We start from the raw sequence: 15,649 nt of genomic DNA, 5'->3' as shown, positions 1-15,649 counted from the left end.
AGGTACAGCCGGCAATAAGTTGAGCCAAAATTTTTTCACATGATCTAACAGTGTTCAGAAAGGATAGATTAAATACAGTTGGTGAGAACGAAAAATCCCTAAGACTCGCAAAGTTTTACAGAAGTTCGAAATATAGCGCGTACTTCAAATGCGAGACGCTTTTAATAATTTCCACAATGAAATTGTCTCGAAATCTGGCAGAAAACCCAGAGAGATTCTGGTCATACATAAAGCACACCAGCGGCAAGATGCAATCAATACCTTCACTGCGCGATAACAACAGTGAAGTCACTGATGACAGTGCCACTAAAGCAGTTATTGAACATTGCTTTCTGAAACTCCTTCAACAAAGAAGACGAAGTAAATATTCCTGAATTCCAATCAAGAGCAACTGCCAAAATGAGAAACATAGAAGTAGATATCCTCAGTGTAACAAAGCAGCTTAAATCACTTAATAAAGGCAAGGCCTCTGGTCCAGATTGTACACCAGTCAGGTTCCTCTCAGAGTATGCTGATAAAATAGCTCCATATTTAGAAATTATATACAGCCACACGCTCACAGAAAGATCTGTACGTAAAGACTGGAAAATTGCTCAAGTGACACCAATACAGAAAAAGGGAAGTAGGAGTAATCTGCTGAATTACAGGGCTATATCACTAACATCGATTTGCAATATGGTTTTAGAACATATACTGTATTTGAACATAATCAAGTACCTCGAAGAAAACGATTTATTGACATATAGTCAGCACGGATTCAGAGAATATCGTTCTTGTGAAACACAACTATCTCTTTATACTCATGAAGTAATAAGTGCTATCAACAGGGGATGTCAAATTGATTCCATATTTTTAGATTTCCAGAAGGCTTTCGACACCATTCCTCACAACCATCTTATAACCAAACTGCGTGCCTATGGAGTATCACCTCAGTTGTGCGACTAGATTCGCGATTTCCTGTCAGAAAGGTCACAGTTCTTAGTAATTGACGGAAAGACATCGAGTAAAACGGAAGTAATGTCCGGGGTTCCCCAAGGAAGTGTTATAGGCCCTCTATTGTTCCTGATCTATATTAACGACATAGGAGACAATCTGAGTAGCCATCTTAGATTGTTTGCAGATGATACTGTCATTTACCGACTTGTAAAGTCATCAGATGATCAAAACAACTTGCAAAATGATTTAGGTAAGATATCTGTATGATGTGAAAAGTGGCAACTGACCCTGAATAAAGAAAAGTGTGGAGTTATTCACATAAGTAGCAAGAGAAATCAGCTAAATTTCGATTATGCGATAAGTCACACAAATCTGAGGGCTGTAAATTCAACTAAATACTTAGGGATTACAATTACAAATAACCTAAATTGGAATGATCACATAGACAATATTGTGGGTAGAGCAAACCAAAGAATGCAATTCGTTGGCAGAACACTTAGAAGGTGCATCAGGTCTACTAAAGAGGCTGCTTACACTATGCTTGTCCGCCCTATTCTGGAGTATTGCTGTGCGGTGTGGGATCCGCATCAGGTGGGACTGACAGATAACATCAAAAAAGTACAAAGAAGGGCAGCTCATTTTGTATTATTGCGAAATAGGGGAGATAGTGTCACAGATGTGATGCTTGAATTGGAGTGGCAATCATTAAAACAAAGGCGTTTTTCACTGCGACGGGATCTTCTCATGAAATTTCCATCACCAGTTTTCTCCTCCGATTGCAAAAGCATTCTGTTGGCACCCACCTACATAGGCAGAAATGATCATCACGGTAAAATAAGAGAAATCAGGGCTCACACAGAAAAATTTAAGTTTTCGTTTTTCCCGCGTGCTGTTCGAGAGTGGAACGGTAGAGAGACAACATGAAGGTGGTTCATTTAACCCTCTGCCAGGCACTTTATTGTGAATAGCAGATGTAGATGTAGACTATGAGCTTTAGTGGAAAACCCAAGATGCAATTTCACCATTTGTTAAGTATTACTTATCAAAATTCATCAAATACTATTGTCAAATTTATATTCATTTCCTGGGAATGAGGAAGATGCCAAATTTTACAACTTTTCTTTAAACACAATTGTTTTCACATTTTGTTAAAAACTAAAGATCTTGTATTATTTATTGTGATACACCTCATCTGACACTTTTCCTGGATCATCAATTCTTTTCTTCGGAGACCTGTGTGCCTGACTGTCTCTTAAATTGCTCAAATATTTAATGCAATCTTGGAATGTGTGTCAAATGGTTTCTTTGTTGCTCTGATCTTTTCACCCATTATTTATTAACCTTCGAATGAGTAATATTGTTACATAGTCAAACCTTTGATGAGTCCACAAATTGCTTCCATAGTTTAATGCATAGGGTTATTGGTTACCTAGGCAAAGATCAGGTTCGATTTCCAATGATAATTTCCAATTTGTGTGACTTAAAAGTCTGATCAGTCTCATGAATTAAAATGAAAAGCTATTTTAATGACAAAGGTAACAACATTTTCATGGCAGTTGCTGAAGTGTCTTTTGTCAGAATGGGAGCCATGTGACATTATTCTGTATAAGTGTCATTTTCCATTCTGTGAATTCTTTGCTTTATGTAATCATGCATACAGGACCAGTTTAAGGCCTGAACAACAAAAGTCGCCGCTTGGGTGCAGAGTTGAGAGGGGTGCCAGACAAACAACAACTGTAAGATTTTTCTACAGGAAATATCACAATGAATTGCAGCACTTAGGGCAGCAAGCTGAGAGTTGCACCAGGGGCACCCAAGTGCAAGATTTGTATAAGGACATATCACAATTATTAGTATTGAAAACACAGAGATTAAAGGGTCTGAGGCTAAAGTGGGGCAAGGAGCAACAAATCACACAAGTCACTTGCGTGGCAAAATGTCCAATTGGCCTTGCAAAAATACGTCACTCTTCTTAAATAAATTCTCAAAATCTACATTTTTACTATAATAGATGGAAACATTCCACGTGGGAAAAATTATATATAAAAACAAAGATGAGGTGACTTACCGAACGAAAGCGCTGGCAGGTCGATAGACACACAAACAAACACAAACATACACACAAAATTCAAGCTTTCTGCTTGTGTCTGTATGTGTGGATGGATATGTGCATGTGTGCGAGTGTATACCTGTCCTTTTTTCCCCCTAGGGTAAGTCTTTCCGCTCCCGGGATTGGAATGACTCCTTACCCTCTCCCTTAAAACCCACTTCCTTTCGTCTTCCCCTCTCCTTCCCTCTTTCCTGATGAGGCAACAGTTTGTTGCGAAAGCTTGAATTTTGTGTGTATGTTTGTGTTTGTTTGTGTGTCTATCGACCTGCCAGCACTTTCGTTCGGTAAGTCACCTCATCTTTGTTTTTATATATAATCTACATTTTTACCTTCACAGCTGGTCGCACTTTCTTTCTGACTTTGTTAGCATTACACAACACAAAATTCCCTTGTACACAGTTTTTGTGAGATTTTGTATAATATGCCAAAATTTGTATGACAGTCAGCTACATTTGGCTGCACTGTTTTATAAGGAGTCTTAGCATTTTATTTCTATCTTCTATTCATTTCATGTTAACAATAGCTTGGCTGAGCAGGAGACCAGAGAGTATCTGATGCAGGAGATTCTTGTACAAGAAGTCTGTGTTGGGTAAAACATGTTGGTCACAGTATGTAACAAAATATCATATGATGTCTACGGCTAAGAAGTATGTTATTAAATGAACAATTCAGTACAAAGTACAACACAGCATTGTAAAACTATTTATACAGTAAACAGTCCTGCTGTATAGGTCAAGTGAGTACATATCTGTCTAAGGTTGTGGTCTTTGCCATTGGGCAAAGATATTGCTGATTTTTGGAAGAAGAAGTCACATACGTAGCTGATAAGCTGAAGAAGTCACATACGTAGCTGATAAGCTGAAGAAGTCACATACGTAGCTGATAAGCTGAAGAAGTCACATACGTAGCTGATAAGCTGAAGAAGTCACATACGTAGCTGATAAGCTGAAGAAGTTACATACGTAGCTGATACGCTGAAGAAGAAATGTAATAATACTGGTGAGCACCTTGCGAAACAGACCAAACTGTACAAGAAATGAAATACAATAAAGTATGTACCAATTTATAACATCAATCAAATTTAAAACACTACTACACAAAAATTAATAATTAATGTAAATCCAAAGTAACTTAAGTACTTAATTCAGTTAAAATTGCGATAATTTTAGACTTTGACTAAAGAAATTCACATGTATGTTTGCTTGACAGTTTCACTGAATATGTTACGGAAGTAGTGAGTTTAATTCCAAGAATTTTCTGGATTTTTAGGGGGCAGATTAAGTGTTTCTTAAGAGAATTTATCTATCTAAAAGGACTAAATGACATGTGGCCAGCTTCATCAATCACTGTTTGCACCCCCCATACTCAACCAGTCACTTCCCTCATCAATGTGTGTCGTCTCCTCTCCAGTAGCCTGATATCAAAGAGGAGAATAGTTAATAACACTGTCTTATATCACACGAATACCTCAACTTTTCAGGCTATCAGCCAGGTTGCAGGAACCACCAAGGTACTGGGTTCCCAGATTAACAAATGTTCAAATGGGTGTGAAATCTTATGGGACTTAACTGCTAAGGTCATCAATCCCTAAGTTTACACACTACTTAACCTAAATTATCCTAAGGACAAACACACACACACACCCATGCTCGAAGGAGGACTCGAACCTCCGCCGGGACCAGCTGCACAGTCCACGACTGCAGCGCCCTAGACCGCTAGGCTAATCCTGCGTGGTCCAGATTAACAATAATCCTTCTATACAGATAAGGGAGACCTGTGCTTATAGTGATTGTATGTATTGACAGTTGTATAGGAATAATCATATTAGCATTGCTACAGGTCTCCATCACACACACACACACACACACACACACACACACACACACACACCAGTGAAGAAATATGCAGTGTAGGTATTTAAATTTAGGTTTCCTTGATCTTCTAGTGGTGTGTTGAGGATACACACTACCTGAAATTGTATGCATCTCCAAGCGATAATCAGATCTGTGATCGGCATTATTTAAAAACAGTTGCAACAAATATGCAAATGTGACAGATAATAGTCACATCTGTACCCACTGAACCTAAACTGAGCTCTATACTCACACCAAATGCTATCATACAGTGAAGAACATTTATGACCTGATTTATTAAACAGTGACATCAAATGGTAGATACTGTAAAACAGTCAAAAATCCAGCTTTTTAATACTGCACACCCATTAGCAATGTGGGATTTTGAAGACATCATAGAATTTCATCACACCTGCTTTGTCAGTTTGTACCATCATTGGAATATTCCTCAAAAATATGATTGGCTTGATAACCATATCACCAGATTCTATGATCAGGGTAAGTTATCCTCCATCATCAAAGATTCTCCGAACTTGGTTAATTTTTTACATACCTACTTAGGCTACCACAGAGAATTTCATGCAGTGAAAGAGCACAAAGCAGAAAAACACTTCATGATTCATGAGCACATTTGTATGCTGTTCAGCAGAGAAAATATTGCATTAACAAGTGTAGCACAATCACAAAAGCATAATACCAGTGTCTGTGGTTTCATCCTGAAAAAAATTAACACAGGATTTTTTTCTGACTATTTCCCACAAAATGTAATGATGTTAAGGCTATTCTGAAGTCTCAGACAATGTTACTAGAAACTTAAAAATTTTAACAGATTACATGAATTCGCAATTGTGAATAATGGCTACCATCAGCTGTAGACTAGCATGACCACAATAAAAATTTGTGCCGGGCAAGGACTCGAACTCTGGTTTCCCACATATCATGAGTGGTCACCTTATCATTTAGCTATCAGTACACAACTCATGGCCAAACCCAAACTTCCATATGTCGTCAACCATGTGTCTACGATCTGCACTCATACAACCATTATGTGTATTCCCGTACCGATCAGATGTTGTACTTGAAAGTCACACGACCAGCATCAGCAGACAAATACGATATTGCAGTGCCTCTGTTATTCTGATGATGATGCACTGCAGCGACCACAGCTGTTACAAAACACATCAAATGAATTTACAATTGCAGATAATGGCTGCCATCAGCTGTAGAATGGAATGACAACAATGAAAATTTGTGCTGGACTGGAACCACAAAAAATTGGAAATTTTCACTGGAAATCAAACCTGAACCTTTGTGTCAGTAGCCAATAACACTATCCATTTAACTATGGAAGCAATTTGTGGACTCATCAAAGGTGTAACTATGTAAAAATGCTATTCAATCAAAGGTAAATAAAGTCTGGGTGAAGAGAAGATCTGAGCAACAAAAACCATCTGACACACATTCCAAGATTTCATTAAAAATTTGAGTAACTTAAGAGACAATCAGACACACAAGTCTCCAAATAAAAGAATTGATGATCCAGAAATAGTGTCAGATGAGGTGTATCACAAGAAATAATAAAAATAAAACAATTGTGTTTAAAGAAATGTTGTAAAATTTGGTATCTTCTTCATTCCCAGGCAAAGGAATATAGATTTGACAATAGTATTTGATGAATTTTGACAAGTAATACTTATCAAATGGTGAAATTGCATCTTGGGTTTTCCACTGAAGCTCATAGTCACAAACAATTTGAAAGCAACTGTGCATTTTGACATCAAGATCTATACACGCTTGGTAGTAACAGAATGTCATTATGAAACAGTCAATGGTACTGTTATACTGTGGCTAGATCAACATCAACATGATATGATGTATCACAAAGTGAACACTGAAGAATGAATGTGAGGTTATGAAGGACTGACAATCCTTCCAAAACTTGTAGTATTGTCCCAACATTAAGGAACAATGAGTGGTAGTGAAATTTATTAACTGCTGCAGCAAAAGTCCTGAAAGGTATTCTCACCAAAGGCCAAAAGAACAATTCTGCACAGTGCTGAGAACTGAGGGAATAAGCAAAATGTCATACAAACTGTACAAATATCCAGTTTTGTACAGTTTGCTTTTATTTATACACACTGTAAGGTGTATTTGTCCACATATTTTAAAATATTAACATTATTTCCCTTTCAGATGTTGGGTCTCTCCTGAGAGATCACTTGTGAAAAAATTATCAAGTTCACTTGCAAACTTCATAAAATGCCTCAAAAAGCTTTCAAAAAACAAAATTTAATAGAGACAGTTGGATAAACTCTGCTGCCATGACAAGAAAAGGTTAACATATTGTATTAGCAGATTGTCATTCTCCTCAACTCCTTTACTTTGCAGTTCTGTTACATTGATGGATGGTGTGAAATACATTGTAGAAGAGTTAGAGGCGATATAACATCCAGAGTGAATTATGCTTTAAAGTTGAGGTGATATCTTAAACGTCATATCAGTGGCTCTGACCAGAAACAAGAGAAAATTATGGACTTTGATGCCAAAGGATGGTCATCTGCAGTGGGAAGGGGTTAGACAGGAAGAGGCAGTTGCCCCCTCCTGGAATGTGGCATATAGATTTTTAAATTATTTCATTATTATGACATTTCTGGAAATGATGGTCTGTGAAGTACCATGGATTCAGCACTTGCAGCACAACTAAGATGGCTGCCTGCTAATTATTTATAAAATAATGAAGATTGTTTCATTGTTTGTAAAAATATTAGACTTTGGAATTTATATACTTGTGTTCCAGTTTTGGGAACATTTTTCTACTGTGATGCTGCTACCTCAAAAACCCACATTATCTTTATGTGATAAAAAATGCTGTACATGAGTTTATTGAACATAGGAACCAAAAAGAGAACACTACATAATAAAATGGATAAATATTACAAGTGATCCATTAATTAGAAGTCTCTCCACTGAATGTGTGACAGTTGACATTGTCAGGATGAAGAATAATCCAAAGTTTTCAGTAATGTTTCCCGATTTAACTGAACAGTAGTGGCTAACAAATTGTTGTGTAGATTGTAGTATTATTGGTTATTTGATCATCCAATGTAACCAAAGGAACAAGTGCTCATTTTATTGAAAATATTTTATGGACGAACCACTTCCATTTACTTTCACCCTGAACCACCTGTACATCTTACTGATGCTTCATATCCAACTTGTAGGTATACAGGATGAACTTTAATAAAACTTACAAAATGCAGGGACAGATTCCTGACTGGAAATGGAGGAAGAAAGATCCTACAAAAATGTGTCTGGAAATGAATCATTGCCATGCTATATGGTGCTGACAGATGACAGTTCCTCTGACCACATGCAGTATGTTCCTTGTTGTTGCAGGCTGTGTGATAGAAGCTGCATACTGTAAGCAGCATAATGGTCCGGTATTCATGTCAGGAACAAGCTAAGATGGTTTGTGTATGGCCAAGCAGATGGAAATGGTCAGAGGGAGCACGGTTGTACCGTAACAAGTACCGTTGCAGACACCTACCACATTGCACAACATTTCAAGTCCTGTTACAAGGAAGTTTGTCAGAAGTTATGAGTGGTAAGATTTTGCATCAGTCTTTTGGCCTGGGTATGAAGTATGAGCACAGTTGAGAGAAATGGTTTGCATATTACGGGCGTAGTGAGAGACTTGAGAACTTACTGGTGGCCTGTTCCTTTCCATTAACAACGTAACTGAAAGAACTGCTGCAGCTTTGAATACAATCAAAAATGCTATTCTGAAGATTAGTGAGGAAATGTACAATAAAGAAAAGGAAGCTGAAAGACACTGAAACCTGAACCTCTGGGGGAAAATGTTATGTTATTGTATGGTATGGAAGACTCAGATGAAAGGAACAATTCTGAAATATTTAACACTTACAACATGTGTTCTTTGTTCAATTTTCCAAGCAGAACTACACAGGATAGCAGTACATTATCATACTTTTTTGTATGTGAACACTTATTTAGTGATTTAAAAAGTTTATCCAGTAGTGAACGGCCTCTGACCATGATGTACAACACATCATACTGAACAATTTCTCTTATTACAATTAAATTATATCATAAACAAGTGAGTAACTAACCAACAGAAATTTTCAAAGCAGCCTCACACGATTTGCACAATATGACTTAAGTCAACTGCATATTTAATGTACCTATAGATCAGTTTATCAATATTTAACAACTGCTTTTGCAAGAAAATAAAGTATTATAATAATGATACATAAATAAAGGCCTGCACTATAAAAATAATCAAAATATTGTGCACAAGAACAATGAAATTGTTTGATATTGTTAAGACAAGTATAGTATCATTTATTTCATATTACAAAAAAATACCGTACTGTATACAGTACATATCCACATTATGTCTGAAATCAGTAACACAGATAATAAAAGTAAGTCTGCCAGACAATAGTTAAAAGAGAAAAAACAAAATTGGGTAAGGAATTCAAGGAACTTATTATTGAAGAAAACAGTCAACTAATAAATGATAGCAGCCAGATAGGCAAAGTATTCAATGGCCATTCTTTGTTTTTTTGACGAGCACGGGACAATCAGCCTAATACGGCAGGCATCAAAAGCTATTCTTACAGTTTCAAACAGAATGCCATATGGAATTCTGGATGCAGCATTTGTAGAGATGCAATATGGTTTCAGAAGGGAAATAGGCAATGACATGCAACTGGACTTCTAAGGACTACTGTTGAAAGATAAGTAGAAAGGGACACAGAAGTATCTGCTGACTTCACAGACCCACACACCTCGAAAAGGCATTTAATAGAGTACAGTGTCACGAGCTGATGGATATCTAAGAGAAATGGAGTGCAGTGGATGAAGAGAATCTGAATGAGACCTCAGAAGATAGCAAAATTGGAAGACGGATCACACAGGGATTTTGTCTCTTGCCAATCCTGTTCAACATTTACTTGTAAGAAGTAGATGAAATTTCTTTGGGTGGGAAAAAAAAGGCATCAGGACAGGTGGGCAGAAATTACAATGCATCAAATACACAGAACACGTGGTGTTCCTTTCAGAAAATGGAGGGACACAGTTTTAAATGCCAAATGATCTGAATGAAGCCTGTGTAGCATACAGTATGAATATACATAAAAGGAAAATGGAAAGCACTGTTATAAGCTTGAAGAAAAGAAAAACAAAATGTAAGGCCAGAAACCATAAAACAGATGTGAGCATCCAAATTTTTGGGAAGCTGAATTAGGGACAATGTGCAATGTGCATTGTGAACAGAACATCAAAATCTAAATGTCATTGGTGAAAGAGACATTTTAAAAGCAGAAAAGACTCTTAGCTAGTGGTCTGAAAAGAGAATTAAGAAAGCAGTTAGTGAAATGCCTGATAGACAGTATGGCCATATATGGAACAGAAATGTGGACACTGAGAAAGCAGGGCAATAGGTGAATTGAAGCTTGTGAAATGTGGACATGGTGCAGACTGCAGAAGATCAGCTGGACTGATAAAGTCAGGAATGGAGAGGTACTGACAAGAGATGGGGAAGATTGGAGGATGTGGCTGACAATGAAGACTAGGAAGCTGAACTGGACAGGACACATTTTAAGACAGGATTCCCTTTTAGCATAGACAAATGTAGGTTTTATTCAATAAATGGATATTCTGAAGATGAGATTGCCTTTTAGTAGAAGCAATTGTGGGTTTTATTCAATAAATGGATATTCTAAATTCTTAAGTGTTTGTAAAGATTGGAAGTCCAATGTTATGAGGGGCACTCAATAAGTAATAGAACACACTTTCTTTTTCAGCCAATTTCAGTTGAAAAACTACAGAAGTTGTAGCGAGACACTGTGAGGCATTTCAACTTCAGTCCCTATGGTTTCGTGAAATTCTGATGAGTAGTGGCACTTTACATAGCCTTCAAAATGGTGTCTGCAAAGGAGGTGTGTTTCAATCTGAGAGCAGTCACTGGGTTTCTTTTGGCAGAAAACCAGAAAATCACCGATATTTACACACACTTGCAGAATATCTTTGGCGACCTGGCAGGGAACAATCACAGTGAGTCATTGGGCAACGTGTATCATCATTGCAAAGTTGCACAAAATATGTCCTATCTCCCATGTGCCAGCCACACACAGTTCTGACTCCTGTAAGGTTGGAACATGCAGACACACTCATTCAAGGTGATCCACAGATCACGAACAAACATCTCGCTGCAAAACTGTACATCTCTGTTGGTACTGCTGACACACTTGCCCATCAGTTGGCATACTCACAAGTGTGATTAGATTTTTAGATTAGATTTACTTTCATTCCAATTGATCCGTAGTGAGGAGGTCCTCCAGGATGTGGAACATGTCAGAAAAACAACAATACATGACAAATATTTAAACTAAAACAAATAAGCTAATGTACCATTCCACAGGTCCCAAGTGGAATGATCGTCATTTTTTAATGAACACTAAGAGTCATTTTACAAATACTATTGCACTGAATTTAAAATAAAAAAGTTTTATATTTATTTATAAGGTAAGAAACATGTAATACAACTACTGTAATACTTATTTACAATGAACTGCACTGAAATGGTGCAGAAGTTAGATTATACTTACACACACACACACACACACACACACACACACACACACACACACACAAATTTTCAGTGAACACATTACTGCACTGAAATTGTGCAGAAGTTATGTTGTACTTATATACAAATCAGTTGGTTTTCCTCAGAAATTCATCAATGGAGTAGAAGGAGTTGGCCACCAATAAATCCTTTAGGCTTCTCTTAAACTGAATTTCATTGGTTGTTAAGCTTTTTATGGCTGCTGGCAAGTTATTGAAAATGTGTGGTCCTGAATAATGCACACCTTTTTGTACAAGACTAAGTGACTTTAAATCCTTGTGAAGATTATTCTTATTTCTAGTATTGATTCCATGAATTGAGCTGTTGGTTTGAAAAAGTGATATATTTTTAATGACAAATTTCATTAAGGAATAAATATATTGGGAAGCTGTAGTTAGTATCCCTAGTTCCCTAAACAGGCTTCTGCAGGATGTTCTTGAGTTCACACCACATATAATTCTTACTGCACGTTTTTGTGCCCGGAAAACTTTAGCTTGGCTTGATGAATTACCCCAGAAAATAATCCCATATGACATTATGGAATGTCTGACAAAATTCGCATTGCAAACAGAGATTTGTTAAGACGCTTCAGCAGTTCTGTGGTGTGCTCCTCCCAGTTGAATTTATTATCAAGCTGTAATCCCAAGAATTTAACACCGTCCACTTCTTCTATCTTCTTGTCATCATATGTTAGACATATACTCTTGGGACACCCCTTACAAGTTCTGAACTGCATGTAGTGTGTTTTTTCAAAGTTTAGTGACAAAGAATTGGCTAGGAACCAGTGATTAATGTCTACAAATATTTTATTGGCTGATCTTTCTAAGACTACACTTGATTTGCTATTTATTGCAATGTTTGTATCATCAGCAAACAAAACAAACTTGGCATCTGGTAATGTTACTGATGAAAGGTCATTGATATACACAAGAAAAAGTAAGGGCCCCAAAATGGAACCTTGTGGGACCCCACATGTAATTAGTTCCCAGTTGGATGATGCCTGATAGCTTGATACATGTCTCTTTCCTAATAACACCCTTTGTTTCCTGCCAGAGATATAAGATTTGAACCATTTTGCAGCATTTCCTGTTACACTATAATATTCTAGTTTACTTAAAAGGATATTGTGATTTACACAGTCAAATGCCTTTGACAGATCACAAAATATACCAGTTGCCTGCAATTTTTTGTCTAATGAATTAAGTACATTTTCACTGTAAGTGTAGATAGCCTTCTCAATATCAGAACCTTTTAGAAATCCAAACTGTGACTTTGACAGTATGTTATTTGAGATAAGATGGTTATAAAGACGACTGTACATTACTTTTTCGAAAATTTTTGAGAATGCTGGCAACAGTGAAATTGGACGGAAATTTGATGCTATTTCTTTATCTCCCTTCTTAAACAGTGGCTTAACTTCAGCATATTTCAGCCATTCGGGAAATATTCCACTGAGAAACGACTGGTTACACAGATAGCTTAATATGTTACTTAGCTCAGAATCACATTCTTTAATTAACTTTGTTGATATTTCATCATACCCACTAGATGTTTTTGATTTTAAAGATTTTATGATGGACATTATTTCTGTTGGGGTAGTGAGGGTCAAATTCATATTATGGAAGTTACTTGAAATGTCTGGTCTAAGGTAATCCATAGCAGCATCTACCGAACCTGACAACCCCATCTTTTCAGTAACAGTTATAAAATGTTTGTTAAAAAGTTCTGCAACACTATACACATCTGTCACCAATGCATCATTTACTCTTAATGCTATTTGTTCCTCTTCATGTCTGGTTCTACCGGTCTCCTCCTTCACTATATCCCATATTGTCTTTATTTTGTTATCTGATATGACTATCTTTTCCTTGTAATATATTTGCTTTGACATCCGTATTACAGTCTTTAATATTTTGCAGTATTTCTTATAATGTGCTATAGCATCAACATTGGAACTGTTTCGGATTGACAGATACAGTTTTCTTTTTGTTTTACAAGATACCCCTATTCCTCGAGTAATCCATGGCTTCTTTGTAGACTTTGCTCTAACCTTGGTAAGTTTTGGGGGAAAGCAGTGTTCAAATAAGGTAAGCACTTTATTAGCAAAAATGTTATATTTTTCATTCATGCCATGAGCACTGTAAACATCAGTCCAGTGAATGTCTCTGAGGAGTGTCCTAAAATAATCAATTTTTGGCTTACTGATTACCCTCTTGAGCTCAGATTTAACAGATTTTATATCCTGTTCAGTATTAACATTTAATAATGTGTGTCCACTGAGTTCTTTGCTGCCTAACAAGAATATAAAAAGCAACAAAGGAGCAACTTTGTGGAATTGTTTGCACATTACAAGGCTGACTGTGACAAATTTTTGTCAAACATCACCACAGGCAATGAAACAGGAGACAAAGTGGCAATCCATGGAGTGGTACCACACTATCTCTCCTCCAAAGAAAAAGTTTGATGCTCCACCCTCAGCTCACAAAACTTCATTGGACTGTTTTTCCTCATCCGCTCTACGACACAGATCTCGCACCGTCTGATTTCCGTGTGTGTGGCCCAATGAAGGATGCACTCTGTGGGAAGCAGTACGTAGATGATGGAAGCGTTACTGATGCAGCAAAATGTCGTTTCCAATGTCAACCATTACAGAGGTACCCCAAGTACATACTAGTCCTCGCAGTAAAGTGCCATAAGGCCATCACATTGAACACAGATTATGTTGAAAAATAGGATTTTGCAGCCAAATAACTGGGGAACAATACGGTGTATTGGAATCCTATGTGAAACCAATATGCTTTTAGAGAAAATGTGTCTCATTACTTACTGAACACCTCTCATGTATACCTTCTTAACTCTTTGTGGCACAGTGATGCACTCTTTGAGCAGCAAAATCTCATCTGTTGCTGAATGGCGGTGCGTATTTTGTACACACTGCAGTACAATTTATCAAACACAATTTCTTGTAATTCTACTGTGTGTCAGCAGCTTTTTCAAGTGGTTATTTGGATTGTATGCACCTTTTCCTACAAACCACATGTTGCTAATAGTGCATTGTGTGAATTTCACATCTGCTCTGTTTCACTGAACCTTATTTCCAGTAAGTGCAATCTTTACTACTGGAATATTGTTCTATATTATGACATTATTTTATGCTAGTTTCAAACATCAGATGCCGAATTTGGTAAAATTATTGTCCCATACACAAGCTTTTCAGAAGAATACAAATTTTGCATCACAATTCCTTTCTTGGAAAGCAATCTGAAATAATGATGGAAAATCAACATTTACATTTAGAGCAATAATGAGTGTTTTGGGAAACAAACTCTTATCAGTGAAAGACTACTGAGGTAACAACTTCATTGCAGCAACCACCATTCTCAAAAACAAATGTCAAAAGGTGGAAGCCAAAGGTAGCAACAGAAGTATAATAACTACCATTGTAGCACCAACCCCAGTGGTCTAAATGAAGAATACGTGCATTGCGCAGGATATATAAAAATTTAAAAAAAAAAGAGCCAGCACAGACATACTGGATGTGCATTATTTCCAATGTACCATTGTGTCTCAAAAAAGCAAAGACTGTTTCCAGAAATTTCATACTTAAATTGAAAACATCATTTTTAAGCATCTTAGCACTGCAACTTTTGAGTTACAGGTAATATCAAATTCTGGAGATGAAAATGTACAAAAGTTCACTTATTTTCCTGTTTTCATTCATTGTTGCTTTATGGCATCATATTCTAGGGTTACGTGTCACTGGGGAAAAAAGTGTTTGTTGCACATAAGTATGTATTCTGGATAATGTTTAGTCACTCTATGACTTCTTCCACAAAGCTTTTTAAACATTTGACAGACTGAAAACAGCCTCACAGTATATCTACTCCCTCTAGAAGTTTGCTGCCAACAATCCATCATAGTTTGTAAACAACAGAAACACTGATGAACATGATAATAGAAGAATAATTCATGCAATCCAACATTTAGCCTTGGTGTGGCACAGAAATGAGCAAGGTGTTCAACCACAAAAATATTTAATCACCTACCAACTGATATAAAGCGTTTCATGGATCATAAAAATAACTTCAAACATAACCT

This window comes from Schistocerca americana, chromosome 11 (genome assembly GCF_021461395.2).
Source record: "Schistocerca americana isolate TAMUIC-IGC-003095 chromosome 11, iqSchAmer2.1, whole genome shotgun sequence".
Lineage (NCBI taxonomy): Eukaryota > Metazoa > Arthropoda > Insecta > Orthoptera > Acrididae > Schistocerca > Schistocerca americana.
The sequence above is the reverse complement of the archived record's forward strand: the minus strand, read 5'-3'. Positions refer to the sequence as shown.